Source organism: Haliotis rufescens, unplaced genomic scaffold, assembly GCF_023055435.1.
Source record: "Haliotis rufescens isolate VD_foot unplaced genomic scaffold, xgHalRufe1.0.p SCAF_16, whole genome shotgun sequence".
NCBI lineage: Eukaryota > Metazoa > Mollusca > Gastropoda > Lepetellida > Haliotidae > Haliotis > Haliotis rufescens.
This window is the reverse complement of record NW_025963846.1, coordinates 7,911,781-7,926,553: the sequence shown is the minus strand read 5'-3', so window position 1 is coordinate 7,926,553 and position 14,773 is coordinate 7,911,781. Positions and strand designations below refer to the sequence as shown.

At 39.6% G+C, this 14,773-nt stretch overlaps 1 protein-coding gene across 3 annotated transcripts in view; it reads left to right on the top strand.

The window, feature by feature from the left end:
* Positions 1 to 14,773, top strand: part of LOC124134084 (metabotropic glutamate receptor 3-like) — a 152,450-nt gene that overhangs the window by 47,570 nt on the left and 90,107 nt on the right. For all 3 annotated transcript variants that reach the window (XM_048396827.1, XM_046498729.2, XM_046498736.2), the window contains one exon: positions 9,245 to 9,355. The gene's annotated coding sequence lies outside the window, so the exon portion shown is untranslated. The remainder of the gene's footprint in view (positions 1 to 9,244; positions 9,356 to 14,773) is intronic.

Here is a 14,773-nt window from a genome sequence, read left to right as displayed (position 1 = left end):
GTACTTATGTAATATTCTTTAATGTGTGTCTTGTTTCTCAGTATATTTCAGGAATAACTATTGAATTCTTAACAAACTGTCGTTCTTACTCATATATGTCCTTGGAACAACTTGAATACTACTTAGAAACCAATTCAAGGCCTAATGGAATATAATGCCCATCAGACGGGAGCCCTCGTGAACATTTACCATGAGGAATCTTGTATTTGTCACCATTATTTTCTATTGTTTCTTTCTATATAACACAACACAAATTCACTTGTGATATTTTCATTCTCCTGTCATGAAATGGAGCCACGATATTTTCTATGTTATTTGTTACCCTTGCAGGTGGAATGGTGTCAATAAGTTATTTACTTGAGTAAAACGTGCATGGATAACGTCTGGAGCACTGTCACTCTGTATCCTCAGCAGCTGGGCATTATCATATTATATATGTAATCAACCATGTCACCGAGCCTGACCATCCGATCAATTAAACATAAATAAATTGCCGTTTACGCCAAACATAGGTTCCTGGGGACATGCAAGTCTAAAAATCAAGCCATTTTGTCCCATATGTGTTTATATCAGTCAGTGTGTTCATGTGTTTATTGTTGGTATAAGTACCAGTCAGTGTGTTCCATGTGTTTATTGTGAGAAACAGTCAGTGTGTTCCATGTGTTTATTGTGAGAAACAGTCAGTGTGTCCCATGTGGTTATTGTGGACAACAGTCAGTGTGTTCCATGTGGTTATTGTGGGCAACAGTCAGTGTGTTCCATGTGGTTATTGTTGGCAACAGTCAGTGTGTCCCATGTGTTTATTGTGGGTAGGAGCCGGTGTGATCTATGTGTTTTTTGTGAGTAACAGTCAGTGTGTCCCATGTGGTTATTGTTGGCAACAGTCAGTGTGTTCCATGTGTTTATTGTGGGCAACAGTCAGTGTGTTCCATGTGTTTATTGTGAGCAACAGTCAGTGTGTTCCATGTGTTTATTGAGGGTAGGAGTCGGTGTGATCTATGTGTTTTTTGTGGGTAACAGTCAGTGTGTTCCATGTGTTTATTGTGGGCAACAGTCAGTGTGTTCCATGTGTTTATTGTGAGCAACAGTCAGTGTGTTCCATGTGTTTATTGAGGGTAGGAGTCGGTGTGATCTATGTGTTTTTTGTGAGTAACAGTCAGTGTGTTCCATGTGTTTATTGTGGGCAACAGTCAGTGTGTTCCATGTGGTTATTGTTGGTAGCAGTCAGTATGCCCCATGTGGTTATTGTGGATAACAGTCAGTGTGTACAATGTATTTATTGCGGGCAACAGTCAGTGTGTTCCATGTGGTTATTGTTGGTAGCAGTCAGTATGCCCCACGTGTATATTGTGGGTAACAGTCAGTGTGTTTCATGTGTTTATTGTGGGCAACAGTCAGTGTGTCCCATGTATTTATTGTGGGCAACAGTCAATGTGTTCCATGTGTTTATTGTGGATAACAGTCAGTGTGTACCATGTATTTATTGTGGGCAACAGTCAGTGTGTCCCATGTGTTTATTGTGAGTATCAGCCAGTGTGTCCCATGTGTTTATTGTTGGTAGGAGTTGGTGTGATCTATGTGTTTATTGTGGGTAACAGTGAGCATGTTCCATGTGTTTATTGTGGGTAGGAGTCAGTGTGTCCGATGTTGTTATTGTGGGCAACAGTCAGTGTGTCCCATGTGGTTATTGTTGGCAACAGTCAGTGTGTCCCATGTGATTATTGTCGGCAACAGTCAATGTGTCCCATGTGTTTATTGTGGGTAGGAGTCAGTGTGTCCCATGTGGTTATTGTTGGCAACAGTCAGTGTGTCCCATGTGGTTATTGTGGGCAACAGTCAGTGTGTTCCATGTGGTTATTGTTGGCAACAGTCAGTGTGTCCCATGTATGTATTGTGGGTAGGAGTCAGTGTGTCCCATGTGGTTATTGTGGGCAACAGTCAGTGTGTCCCATGTGGTTATTGTGGGCAACAGTCAGTGTGTTCCATGTGGTTATTGTGGGCAACAGTCAGTGTGTCCCATGTGTGTTTTGTGAATAACAGTCAATGTGTCCCATGTGGTTATTGTTGGCAACAGTCAGTGTGTCCCATGTGTGTTTTGTGATTAACAGTCAGTGTGTCCCATGTGATTATTGTCGGCAACAGTCAATGTGTCCCATGTGTTTATTGTGGGTAACAGTCAGTGTGTCCCATGTGGTTATTGTTGGCAACAGTCAGTGTGTCCCATGTGGTTATTGTGGGCAACAGTCAGTGTGTTCCATGTGGTTATTGTTGGCAACAGTCAGTGTGTCCCATGTATGTATTGTGGGTAGGAGTCAGTGTGTCCCATGTGGTTATTGTTGGCAACAGTCAGTGTGTCCCATGTGGTTATTGTGGGCAACAGTCAGTGTGTTCCATGTGGTTATTGTGGGCAACAGTCAGTGTGTCCCATGTGTGTTTTGTGAATAACAGTCAATGTGTCCCATGTGTTTATTGTGGGCAACAGTCAGTGTGTCCCATGTGTGTTTTGTGATTAACAGTCAGTGTGTCCCATGTGGTTATTGTTGGCAACAGTCAGTGTGTCCCATGTGTGTTTTGTGATTAACAGTCAGTGTGTTCCATGTGGTTATTGTGGGCAACAGTCAGTGTGTCCCATGTGGTTATTGTTGGCAACAGTCAGTGTGTCCCATGTGTGTTTTGTGAGTAACAGTCAGTGTGTCCCATGTGGTTATTGTTGGCAACAGTCAGTGTGTCCCATGTGGTTATTGTGGGCAACAGTCAGTGTGTCCCATGTGTTTAGTGTGGGTAGGAGTCGGTGTGATCTATGTGTTTATTGTGAGCAACAGTCAGTGTGTACCATGTGGTTATTGTGAGAAACAGTCAGTGTGTCCCATGTATTTATTGTGGGCAACAGTCAATGTGTTCCATGTGTTTATTGTGAGTAACAGTCAGTGTGTACCATGTATTTATTGTGGGCAACAGTCAGTGTGTCCCATGTGTTTATTGTGAGTATCAGTCAGTGTGTCCCATGTGTTTATTGTGGGTAGGAGTCGGTGTGATCTATGTGTTTATTGTGGGTAACAGTCAGCATGTTCCATGTGTTTATTGTGGGTAGGAGTCGGTGTGATCTATGTGTTTATTGTGGGTAACAGTCAGCATGTTCCATGTATTTATTGTGGGCAACAGTCAGTGTGTTTCATGTGTTTATTGTGGGCAACAGTCCGTATGCCCCATGTGTTTATTGTGGGCAACAGTCAGTGTGTTCCATGTGTTTATTGTGGGCAACAGTCAGTGTGTCCCATGTGTTTATTGTGGGTAGGAGTCGGTGTGATCTATGTGTTTTTTGTGAGTAACAGTCAGTGTGTTCCATGTGTTTATTGTGGGCAACAGTCAGTGTGTTCCATGTGTTTATTGTGAGCAACAGTCAGTGTGTTCCATGTGTTTATTGAGGGTAGGAGTCGGTGTGATCTATGTGTTTTTTGTGGGTAACAGTCAGTGTGTTCCATGTGTTTATTGTGGGCAACAGTCAGTGTGTTCCATGTGGTTATTGTTGGTAGCAGTCAGTATGCCCCATGTGGTTATTGTGGATAACAGTCAGTGTGTACAATGTATTTATTGTGGGCAACAGTCAGTGTGTTCCATGTGGTTATTGTTGGTAGCAGTCAGTATGCCCCACGTGTATATTGTGGGTAACAGTCAGTGTGTTTCATGTGTTTATTGTGGGCAACAGTCAGTGTGTTTCATGTGTTTATTGTGGGCAACAGTCAGTGTGTTCCATGTGTTTATTGTGGGCAACAGTCAGTGTTTTCCATGTGTTTTTTGTGGGTAACAGTCAGTGTGTCCCATGTGGTTATTGTTGGCAACAGTCAGTGTGTTCAATGTGTTTATTGTGGGCAAAAGTCAGTGTGTTCCATGTGTTTATTGTGAGTAACAGTGAGTGTGTCCAATGTGGTTATTGTGGGCAACAGTCAGTGTGTTCCATGTGGTTATTATTGGCAACAGTCAGTGCGTTCCATGTGTTTATTGTGAGTAACAGTCAGTGTGTTCCATGTGTTTTTTGTCGGTAACAGTCAGTGTGTCCCATGTGGTTATTGTGGGCAACAGTCAGTGTGTTCCATGTGTTTATTGTGAGTAACAGTCAGTGTGTTCCATGTGTTTATTGTCGTCAAAAGTCAGTGTGTCCCATGTGGTTATTGTTGGCAACAGTCAGTGTGTCCCATGTGTATATTGTTGGCAACAGTCAGTGTGTTCCATGTGTTATTGTGGATAACAGTCAGTGTGTACCATGTATTCATTGTGGGCAACAGTCAGTGTGTCCCATGTGTGTTTTGTGGGTAACAGTCAGTGTGTCCCATGTGCGTATTGTTGGCAACAGTCAGTGTGTTCCATGTGTTTATTGTGAGTAACAGTCAGTGTGTCCAATGTGGTTATTGTGGGCAACAGTCAGTGTGTCCCATGTGTATATTGTTGGCAACAGTCAGTGTGTTCCATGTGTTATTGTGGATAACAGTCAGTGTGTACCATGTATTTATTGTGGGCAACAGTCAGTTTGTTCCATGTGGTTATTGTTGGTAGCAGTCAGTATGCCCCATGTGTATATTGTGGGTATTAGTCAGTGTGTTTCATGGGTTTATTGTGGGCAACAGTCAGTGTGTTCCATGTGTTTATTGTGGGCAACAGTCAGTGTTTTCCATGTGTTTATTGTAGGCAACAGTCAGTGTGTTCCATGTGTTTATTGTGGGTAACAGTCAGTGTGTTCCATGTGTTTATTGTTGGCAACAGTCAGTGTGTTCCATGTGTTTATTGTGGGCAACAGTCAGTGTGATCTATGTGTTTATTGTGGGCAACAGTCAGTGTGTTCCATGTGTTTATTGTGGGTAACAGTCAATGTGTCCCATGTTTCTATTGTGGTAAGAGCCAGTGTGTTCCATGTGTTTATTGTGGGCAACAGTCAGTGTGTTCCATGTGTTTATTGTGGGTAACAGTCAATGTGTCCCATGTTTTTTATTGTGGTAAGAGCCAGTGTGTTCCATGTGTTTATTGTGGGCAACAGTCAGTGTGTTCCATGTGTTTATTGTGGGTAACAGTCAATGTGTCCCATGTTTTTTATTGTGGTAAGAGCCAGTGTGTTCCATGTGTTTATTGTGGGCAACAGTCAGTGTGTTCCATGTGTTTATTGTGGGTAACAGTCAATGTGTCCCATGTTTTTATTGTGGTAAGAGCCAGTGTGTCCCGTGTGTTTATTGTGTGTAACAGGCAATATGCCCATGTGTTTCTTCCGGGTAACAGCCAGTGTGTTTATGTGTTTATTGTGAGTAACAGAGAGCATGTCATCACAAAGTGAGATCAACTTAACATAAAGAATATATTTGGTTTGGCTTCCATATTTCTAAAAGTGTTATTATCATTTCCAGAACTCAAAAGTTGAGGTTTTATTATATAGAATCCCCATATGATTTTCTGTCCGAGTTTAAACAAATACAAGTCACGATAAGCGTTCACCAATATGCAGTCGACACTGGACATGCAGCTAACACAGAAACTAATCAGTCCTGATCACTGTACTTAGAATCACCATTACCATAGCGATTTACAATTAACATCTTGAAGAGGAAAATAGAGCAGGTCTCTAGCAGTAGGAGAAGCTACAGCTTCGTAGAGGAATCTCCGCAGCAGGTAAGGAAGACGTAGATCTTACACGCGCCCTGTATAATTACACAAATGACTTGATGGATGAAGACTTGATTGATTGTTGATGATGAGGTGTTTTGACAAGACGGTGTTCTATATGTAGTAGTGGTCTAGTCGGATGAGGCCGGGCCATTCCATGTGCAGAACAGCGTCCCAATGCGAGCCGGAATCCGATGATCATTGGAATTCCTTGATTCTTTGTCGCGTCACACAGTAGGTTTAACATAGAAATAATTGTATGTAACCTGCATCACATCAGGCTTTCCTTTAAATTAACATTGATAAAAATTGATGTAAATTAATTCCAAAACTGACTGTACAATCATATAGTATGTCTTCATACGAAAATTAGTTGCACTATAAGTTGGTATGGAAAATGAAGTGTGCTGAAGACTTTAAATTCTGTGATGTATAATGTAAAGTGTGTCCTTTATATTACAGAAAGTGTGTACAATATACTGTATATTGATTGTACCGTGGGATGGAGTTGTTTCTATTTTATTAACATAGATGAAATCGTAAGATGATACTTTGTATTTGCTCACAATTTCATTGACAAGAAAAATATTACACTAAATTTTCATTAGTTTCCAAATAAATATATTTTATTTTATTAATTTTTAACAGACATTAGAACAACATGACACGGTAGAATGTATTCAAACGTCCAACGTTATGAGGTGGTGATGCAAAATCACCACTAGTGCACATTTAACGAGACCGTAACTGTGAACGCTTATTAAACATGACATTTTCAAACCTATGATTAGAGTTTCGTTTATCATACAGGTAACACAAAGTATGCTCGTTACTGCGAAAAATAGTAGATTATGATATGACTCTCACTCTCACTCAATAACACCCGATGTCAACCCGTCCACAGTCTCATTCTACGAGGTTTTATTTGAACTCAATGTATACCATGTCCGATAAAAATATATGTAAATACATCAAAAGAAGGACGAGTAGAATAAGCTTCTCCTTGAACGTGACAATGCTTAGTCCACAACCATAACTACAACTACAGCCATAAACGATGCCAAAAGTTTTGAGGAATAGATCAACTTTCAAAGCCCAACAAAAGATCTTTGATGGCATTTTTCCCTTGCATGTTAACTTCATGAACAGTATTGTCAATTTTCCGTTGATCCATTCAAAATGTTCGTCTCTGAAGTGAATATCAACCCATTTCCATCGAAAATCCTTTACTTGGTCAAACTAAATTAAGCGAACTAACTACAGGAGATAATGCAAGGTAGTGAAGCCGACCCTAGTCGGAACAGATCAACGAATGACTGAACAATCAAAGGCCCAGGTAAATTAGTCGGATAAGGCGGTCCGACTCGCCTTCCGCCCGTGTGAGTCCTCCTTGCAATGTTCCTCCATCAAATGAAAGTGGCTTTCCTTTCCACCTCCCGCTGCCATTGTATCCTCGTCACGAAGCCACAGTCGGCGTGGACTTTCTATAGATAAAAGGTGTAATTAATATGGAATATTCAGCTAATTTTGAAGCCAGCAGCATAAAGGGTCTTTGAAGTATAGCCCTGGTTTGGGAAGTTGACAAAGTGCAGCACATTATTTAAGTAATAGGATACATCTTTCATTACAGATGTTTTTGAAAATATCGTTTTTTTGTTCAATATGTCCAGTAAAATGCAGATGGCTACAGAGTCTGGTTGTCACATCTTCTGTGTTCTTTTATCATATCTAGACATGCGATGTGAGGGGGCTAAATATAACGAAGATTATGCGAACGGTCTAACATTTGAATAGTTCAAGCGTTTATTTCTCAATAACGAAATGCTTTGGAGTACATTGAAGGGTTAATATTGATTCATGAATGCCTTTGTATGCCTATATGTAATCAGTCAAAACCAACACACATGTATTCCTTTTTACAATTAAATAGATTAAGGTTGTCGGTCAGTGCATCTACAAATGAGTGTTTGAGAGACTGACTGAGAATTGCATTTTTTTAAGGATTGCATGATTGAATGGGACTTCACTGGAATATCACATCACACGAAAGAACAAAATATGGTTCCCTTTGTACCAGTATTCGAATCAAACCTTGGTTCCGTAAACACGTGCATTGCTTAAACTTATCCCTATGCACCTAGCTATCATTTGTAGTTATGAAATTGTATTTACTTTCAAATAAATAAACATACATTTCAAGGTTGACATTCGATATAGATATACGACATGAGGGACTTGGGCGTATCAGGTCCAAACTGACTATGCTTCGGTATAATGGTTGTTTGTTCAAAGTCTCGCAAAGTCCCACCCTCATGTTACTATTACAGGTTGATGCAAAACTCTATTTTAACATTCAAGTCATCACAGTGTGTGGAATTTTGGGAGTGAGAGTATTGGGAAATTGATAAATTAATATTCAGTAATGAAGTGATTGGTGAGAGATCGAAGAACTCTATTCACCGATGATAGGGAATCCCTAGCCGACAACTACGTCAAATATTTGAAGAAATCTCGCAGAGCCTGTGAGAGGACGGTTCCTTTATATTAGAATGCATGCCATAATGCAAAATTTCGCACATATCATGTTCTTGTATGATCAATATTTCGAACGCCCAGAGATGTGTAAATAGCACCTTAAAATGTCAACACTGCCGCCAGCAGGAACCCATGTCTCCGGTAGCTCGTTGCGAGTGCCATGTGACTGGAGTGATATAGGGTCTCGAGACAAGGACCTAGACGGGACTATGTATACAGAGGCAATTTATAACCTTCTCGACTAACGAAAGCTAGACGTAATTATATATAATATGACGCGTGCCAATTTGCCTCACATTCTTTGGATGATATAATGAAATATGTCAGAAGAGATGGCCTACATTTATATTGAACTTACCGACGTCCGGAGTCAGTTGGTGTTTAGAAAGAAAAACAAATCATGTTCGATTTTTCTTAATTTTGTTTCCCGATTTGCATTGTAAACAGATCATTTTTAACTTGTTTAAATTACTTAGAAGTTGACGGGGGACAAGGTAGACACAATTTCAGGATAACAACTTCTTTAATACTGTAAAAAGCGACGTTTCGGTATAGATCCTTATGCCGTTATGTCCCTTTTACATAAATAATGTCACATCTTCAAGTAAATTAAAATTACTAAACCGTTATGTTCTGTTTGAAGAGTAACAATGTTAATGAGGATAGTGTTGATGTGTTTTCATGTAAAAATACTCTAAACTATAAACTTAAACACTTTCAAAAGGCAATTAATGTGAATAAAAAAATTATAATTAACTATTTAGGTTTGTCGCTTTCTCATTTTTCTATGTCAGCTTTCTGACTTATTTCGTGCACAAGTATCGACTAGATTGGTATTGGTCATACGACCCTCGACAAAATAACAGAACCACTTGCATATTCATCATTTGTTGCGTGTATAAAGAACTGTCTATAAAAATTGTATTCATTTAAAAAAAAGTTCTTCATTATTCTTTCTTAGTCGATGAATGCACTGAATATACATAAAAACAAGAAAATTATGTAAAGTGGTTGAATATGTACACAATCGTTGAATTTCAGTTATCCTTTATGGTTGTTTCAGGTCCATGTTCTTGATTTGTCTGGAACAAGGTGGCCATTGCACAGATTACAATAAGAAAACTTCATCTGTGACAGCTTATCGAGGAGACCATTAGGATTCTACGTGTATGGCGTAAGTATCAAACATTTCCTACGAGCATTCCCATATATAAATACAATCTCTATCAAAGGCCATACATCATGTATTTTTACATCACTGATCACTGGATCACAAGTAGATAAGATTTATACTTTAAACCTGACGTTGTTTTTATTTGCGTCGCGTGGTGTCGCGTCAAAGTTCCAGCTACGTCGTGACAGCGTCGCGGTAAGATATGCACTGTGGACGGAGACACAGGTGTGCTCACGGGTCTCGTAACTTCCACATGGAGTCAGTGAAAAGAGAGATATCCCTCGAGTCGGTACCGAATGCGACATGCGTTGTCTTAATGTAACAAGTTTGTAATCAGTTTATTCATGTCCGCCTTAACACCACATGTCAAGGTTACATCCCTCATTGCTTTCCGACTTCGACCTTGTAGATGCATCGAATGATAAGTACCCAGTGCTATTACGTAAAAGCAATGCCACATTTCCTAACAGTTTCAATCCAAGGTTGTAGAACTAACATGAAACATTTAGGAAAGTAAGCCTTCATTTCAACCTTGTAGACCATATATATTATGCCGTTGTCGGTTCAATGGACAAATGTTATATTACTTCTGTAAATCGTATTACCTTCCTCGGCTAACGTTTACTGTAGAGCTTCTTGCTGTCATTAATCATCCTCCTCTCAGCATGGCGATGTGCATCTGTATGCGGTAACACAAAAAAAACCAACTGACTCTCAATTCCCAAATGGAAATAGTGCAAATTTAAGGAAGAGAGCCCCGTGTCTTCCACAGAAGCTGTCATTTAAGATAAAATTACACTGGTAGAGCGTAAAAAACTAACTCAGTTAATAACTTGTAGGGAAGTCTGTTGGCAAGAGACGAGCCAACTATACCAAGTCCTCGAGATTGACTAGGGAATTGGTAACCTTAGCGCTCTGTGGACTTGTTTAGAGACTATTATATGTGTTGGATAACAATTATTTGGAGTTCGTTATCTGTTTATGATGACATCGCCAGTGGATAAAGTGTTAGTCTATTGCAAAAATAAACTTTTCAAAGGTATGTTGAATGATATACCTGTCCAGAGTCTTGTATTTGGGATTGAAAGAGTTGTCCGGAGATTGTCATCTCCGAAAGACAAGGTTAAACGAGACGATCAGCCGACGGTGAGTACTCGGTCAGTGGCGACATATGTATTGGGCGTCATGCTGATACTGCCGTGGATAATCTTGTCGGTCAGTTTTGATTTGTTTCCTAGACACACATTTCTGTCAAAGTTGATTGTGTTTTGGAAACTTTTATGTCAGAGCCGACAGCGGTCTGAAGACATTTTTTTGTCAAAGATGAATGTTGTCTGGAATCGCTGTTTTGTTAATGATGATAGTTGTCAGGAAACACTGTTCTGACAAAACTGATTATTGCTTGGAGGCACGTTCCGATCAATGATGTAACTTGCTTGAAAATACAGTAAACTACATTTATAACGAACACGCTTATAACGAACTGACCGATATAGCGAACTTATTTTTTAGTCCCGGTCATGTGTTGCATATATGCTGTATATATGCTTATAACGAACTACGGTTATTACGAACTAAAACTAGTGGTTCCTTTGAGTTCGTTATAACCGTAGTTTACTGTACTGTTTTCTGAATTATGTTTTCTGTCAATGACAATGGTTTTCAGGAAATACATGGTTATCAATGATAGGCGCGGGAAAATACATTTCTGTCGTTGGGGATATTTTAAGGAACGCTCTCCTGGAAACGATGATTTTTGACCGTTAGTATTATTCAGTTTCAGTTTCATTCAATCACTGAATATATCCATTGGTTCAAACATAACGGTTGAGTTAACCTTTCCAAATAGCCGTATACATTTTTTGATATGACCATCTAGTAGCTGTAACCATCATCAACAATTCATCTAAAGTTTGAATACACCCCAAAGCATCTAGTTGCTTTCCGCCAATGGGGAAAACACATTTACCCTTTGAATAAATATACAAAAAAAACCAATTACACCAAAACATGTTCTCACAAAAGTATATGTCTGACGTGACGTCCTCTAGCGACATATTCCTGACGCAGTTCACTTTGATTAGGACGTCTTTAAAACAACAGGAAAAGAAATATTCTATATATGGCATGTAATCAAAGGACAAATATTTCAGTTGAATGCATCGGTGCTGATAGGTTCAATGACAGAATGTGTCAGCGACCAAACATCTCCTTGCAACAGATCTGGACGTAGATTACCATGCAGCTCGGAGACCAGGTCCTCCAAATGTGCTCCTTATACGTCACACGCTGCATATGCAGTAGTACAACAGCGTCACTCCGGTAATGATCGGAATACGTCTGAAGACGCTCGTGTGAGCTTCTTGGAGATTAGATCTCGGATCAATATAGTTGACACATTCGAGGTTAGATGTGCTGATCAGATGCATAGAGTGTATACCCAGACCCACAGAGGACCACTGACTCGCGGAACGAGGGTTAGATTAGGATAACATCGCAAGTTAATAGATTTCTCTCAGTAATTTTGAACTATCACATCACTCTGTAACATTACTCCATTCATAAAGCCCACCCACAACACTTATATCTCCTCGGGGTGTTTTAAAGACGAGTTCAGCAATGTAATTATTTATGCTTTGTTTAGGATACTAAGAAACCTCGGATACGTTTTAAATACAATTATTAACCAAACGTTAAGAATAAATGTTTGTGAATTATTCCAATCTTACAGGCATTCAATCCCGCTGCAAATCATACAGACTACAAGTGATGGCGTGGATCTCTTTTACGCACAAGCGGTGCCTATACGGCATTCGCTTCATGTTGCTTGAAGGAATCAGTTTATCCAATCTTGCCATATTTCCCGTATAAAATAAAAATGTTATTCTGTGATAAAAGACATTGTGTTATATTTTATGATGTTGTTCCTTATTGGCACCGGGAATTCGAGTATCGATCGTGTTTTATTCTCCCTGCTCCTTGCCGAGCTCACATTTTATGAATATTTAAACACGCTGTTGGAGTTTATCGTAAGAAAACGGCAAGGTCTTAGGGTGCTTACTATTCTCCTTCATCAGTGCCATTTTGCATTCAGGATAGGCTTTAACGCCATTTTTTGACACTGCTCTCGTCCTAATGTAGCATTTAGAGTATTGTGTTACAATTTAGAGTAGTTTTGGAATCACTGTGTTTGCGTTTTCCATGATACAATTCAGCGCAGTTTCTGGATCAAAAGCTCGGGCCAGGTTGTACCAATCAAGGGAGAGAAATCCACTTGAACCGCATCAAATACGATTATTGTCTCATTTCTGCGGAACGAACATAGTCGGCCATCGGCGTGATTAATGATAGCGATTTTTCATCTATTTATAGCAAACGACAGACGACAATGTTGAGATCTCGAGGTGCACAAGATTTTGCCGAGATCTAAACGTGACCACCAGCAGATGGTTTGAATTTATTGAAACTCTTTTTGTCTTTTTATTTTGATGAAGTGACTTTCGAGCTTGGAGTAATGGAAATCATTGAAAAATTCAATATGAGCAGACAGGTTCTATTTGTTTGATATATTTGCTGCCACGTGATTCTATGGGAGCCCTAATCACTCTTAAATACCCTCTACATGAAGAACGCGAAGATTGATCCAGGGGTAGCAGATTTGTCCCCACAGCTCCCCCATTCTTTGTCTATTAGCAGAACGTTCTTTGGAATGAATTTAATCCTTCAATTACTGACTAGATATAGCAGAGGCTACACCATGCGAAAGAGCGAAGGTTTTGTCAACAAACACGATCGAATATTGACATTTGTTTGGATACATTGATCTTAAATCTTATACGATTAGATTTTAAAGGGAGTCACATGGCCTGGAAAGTAATTTATCGGCTTGTCTGTTCCTTGAACGCGAATACATGCTTATGAAGAGCGACTTTGATAATTCTAAACTGATAATTCAGTCGAAAATAACTCCTTTGGCGGCACTGAGACAATAATCACTGTGTATTAACAATAACTGTGCACAGACGTTTCAATCAGTTTACGGGAAATTAGACGACACTGGAAAATACGCACTACACAGACAAGCGGTAAACACATCTAACATTCTTAGAAACCAGCTATTTTATCTTGGTATGGTATTGGGTAATTATTTCGAAATATGTAATCCGGCAGAATAATTTGCTTCACTTAAAATCAATACATTTCCATTCAAGTGTGTTGCAGGGTCCATGGAAATGCAGATAATTGCATGTCACCTTTGTACCAATCTAAAACATTCCACAACTATACGTCGCAATTATCATTCCAAGTCGATATAATTGTAAATTGCGACCAATAGTGAGTGTTACTGAGTTAAAGTTAACGCCGCTTTCAATAGTGTTTCAGCTGAATCACCGCGTGTCAGATTGTCTGAGTGAAACCAACGGGTACAGATGAGGCGCTTACAGACAGTTTATCATCCCTGCTCCCTACTACAAATAAACACCAAGAATAGACACATGTTTTCTTTCACAAAATATACCTACACAATATTGTCTTACCAGTAAGGATGCTTTAATTGTCCGAGCATTTGCGTAAATAATTGTGAATATTTGTCGCATTTGCTTTCCTTGACGTATGATAATTTTGCAATATTGAAAATATGAGAGATATACTTCGTTGGCATGTTTTATTGTGTTAGGTTATTTACACGACCGTTTATATAAATAGTGAACACGACGTCCATATTTGAACAGCAATGTATGATCCTTTAACCAGATCGTAATGAGTGTGTTAAAGCTCCAATGTACTGTTTCATGGTAGATTTTGCGTTGCGTTGCGTTGCGTTGCGTTGCGTTGCGTTGCGTTGCGTTGCGTTACAAGATGATGCATAGAGTTCTTACTCTCATTCAATTCTTATTAATCTACATCGACTGCCATATTTCAAACAGTTTATATTAGGTGAAGTGAAAAGGGGTTTGACGTCGCTTTCAGGATTATTGCATTAATAACGACGTGCATGTGTATGTGTGTGGCTGCTTGTACTAGTCCGGTTCACCCAAATGTGAGAGTCAGGCAGGGTAACAACAAGTACCACAATTTAACGTTATTTGGTATGACGCGGACGGAGATCGAGCCATCGTCCCTCCACTCTCCAGGCAGACACTCTATCCACCAGGCCACGGAGGCGCTCCCAATTTATATTAAGCCGATATATTTGCACAAGCTTGGCTTGATATTGTCATTTAAATATCTTAAATGCATCTTAAATATAACGTCAAAACGAAGTCAGCGACATATTGCGCCTTTAAGATTACTTGTCTAACTACATCTTGCCCTATCCTCAGAAGTAAACAGTTGGATGTTAGCAACATATATCCCCTGAGTACTGATACAGTAGATTAGAATGGTCGGCCCACTCGGGAACTTCGATTGCTAGGA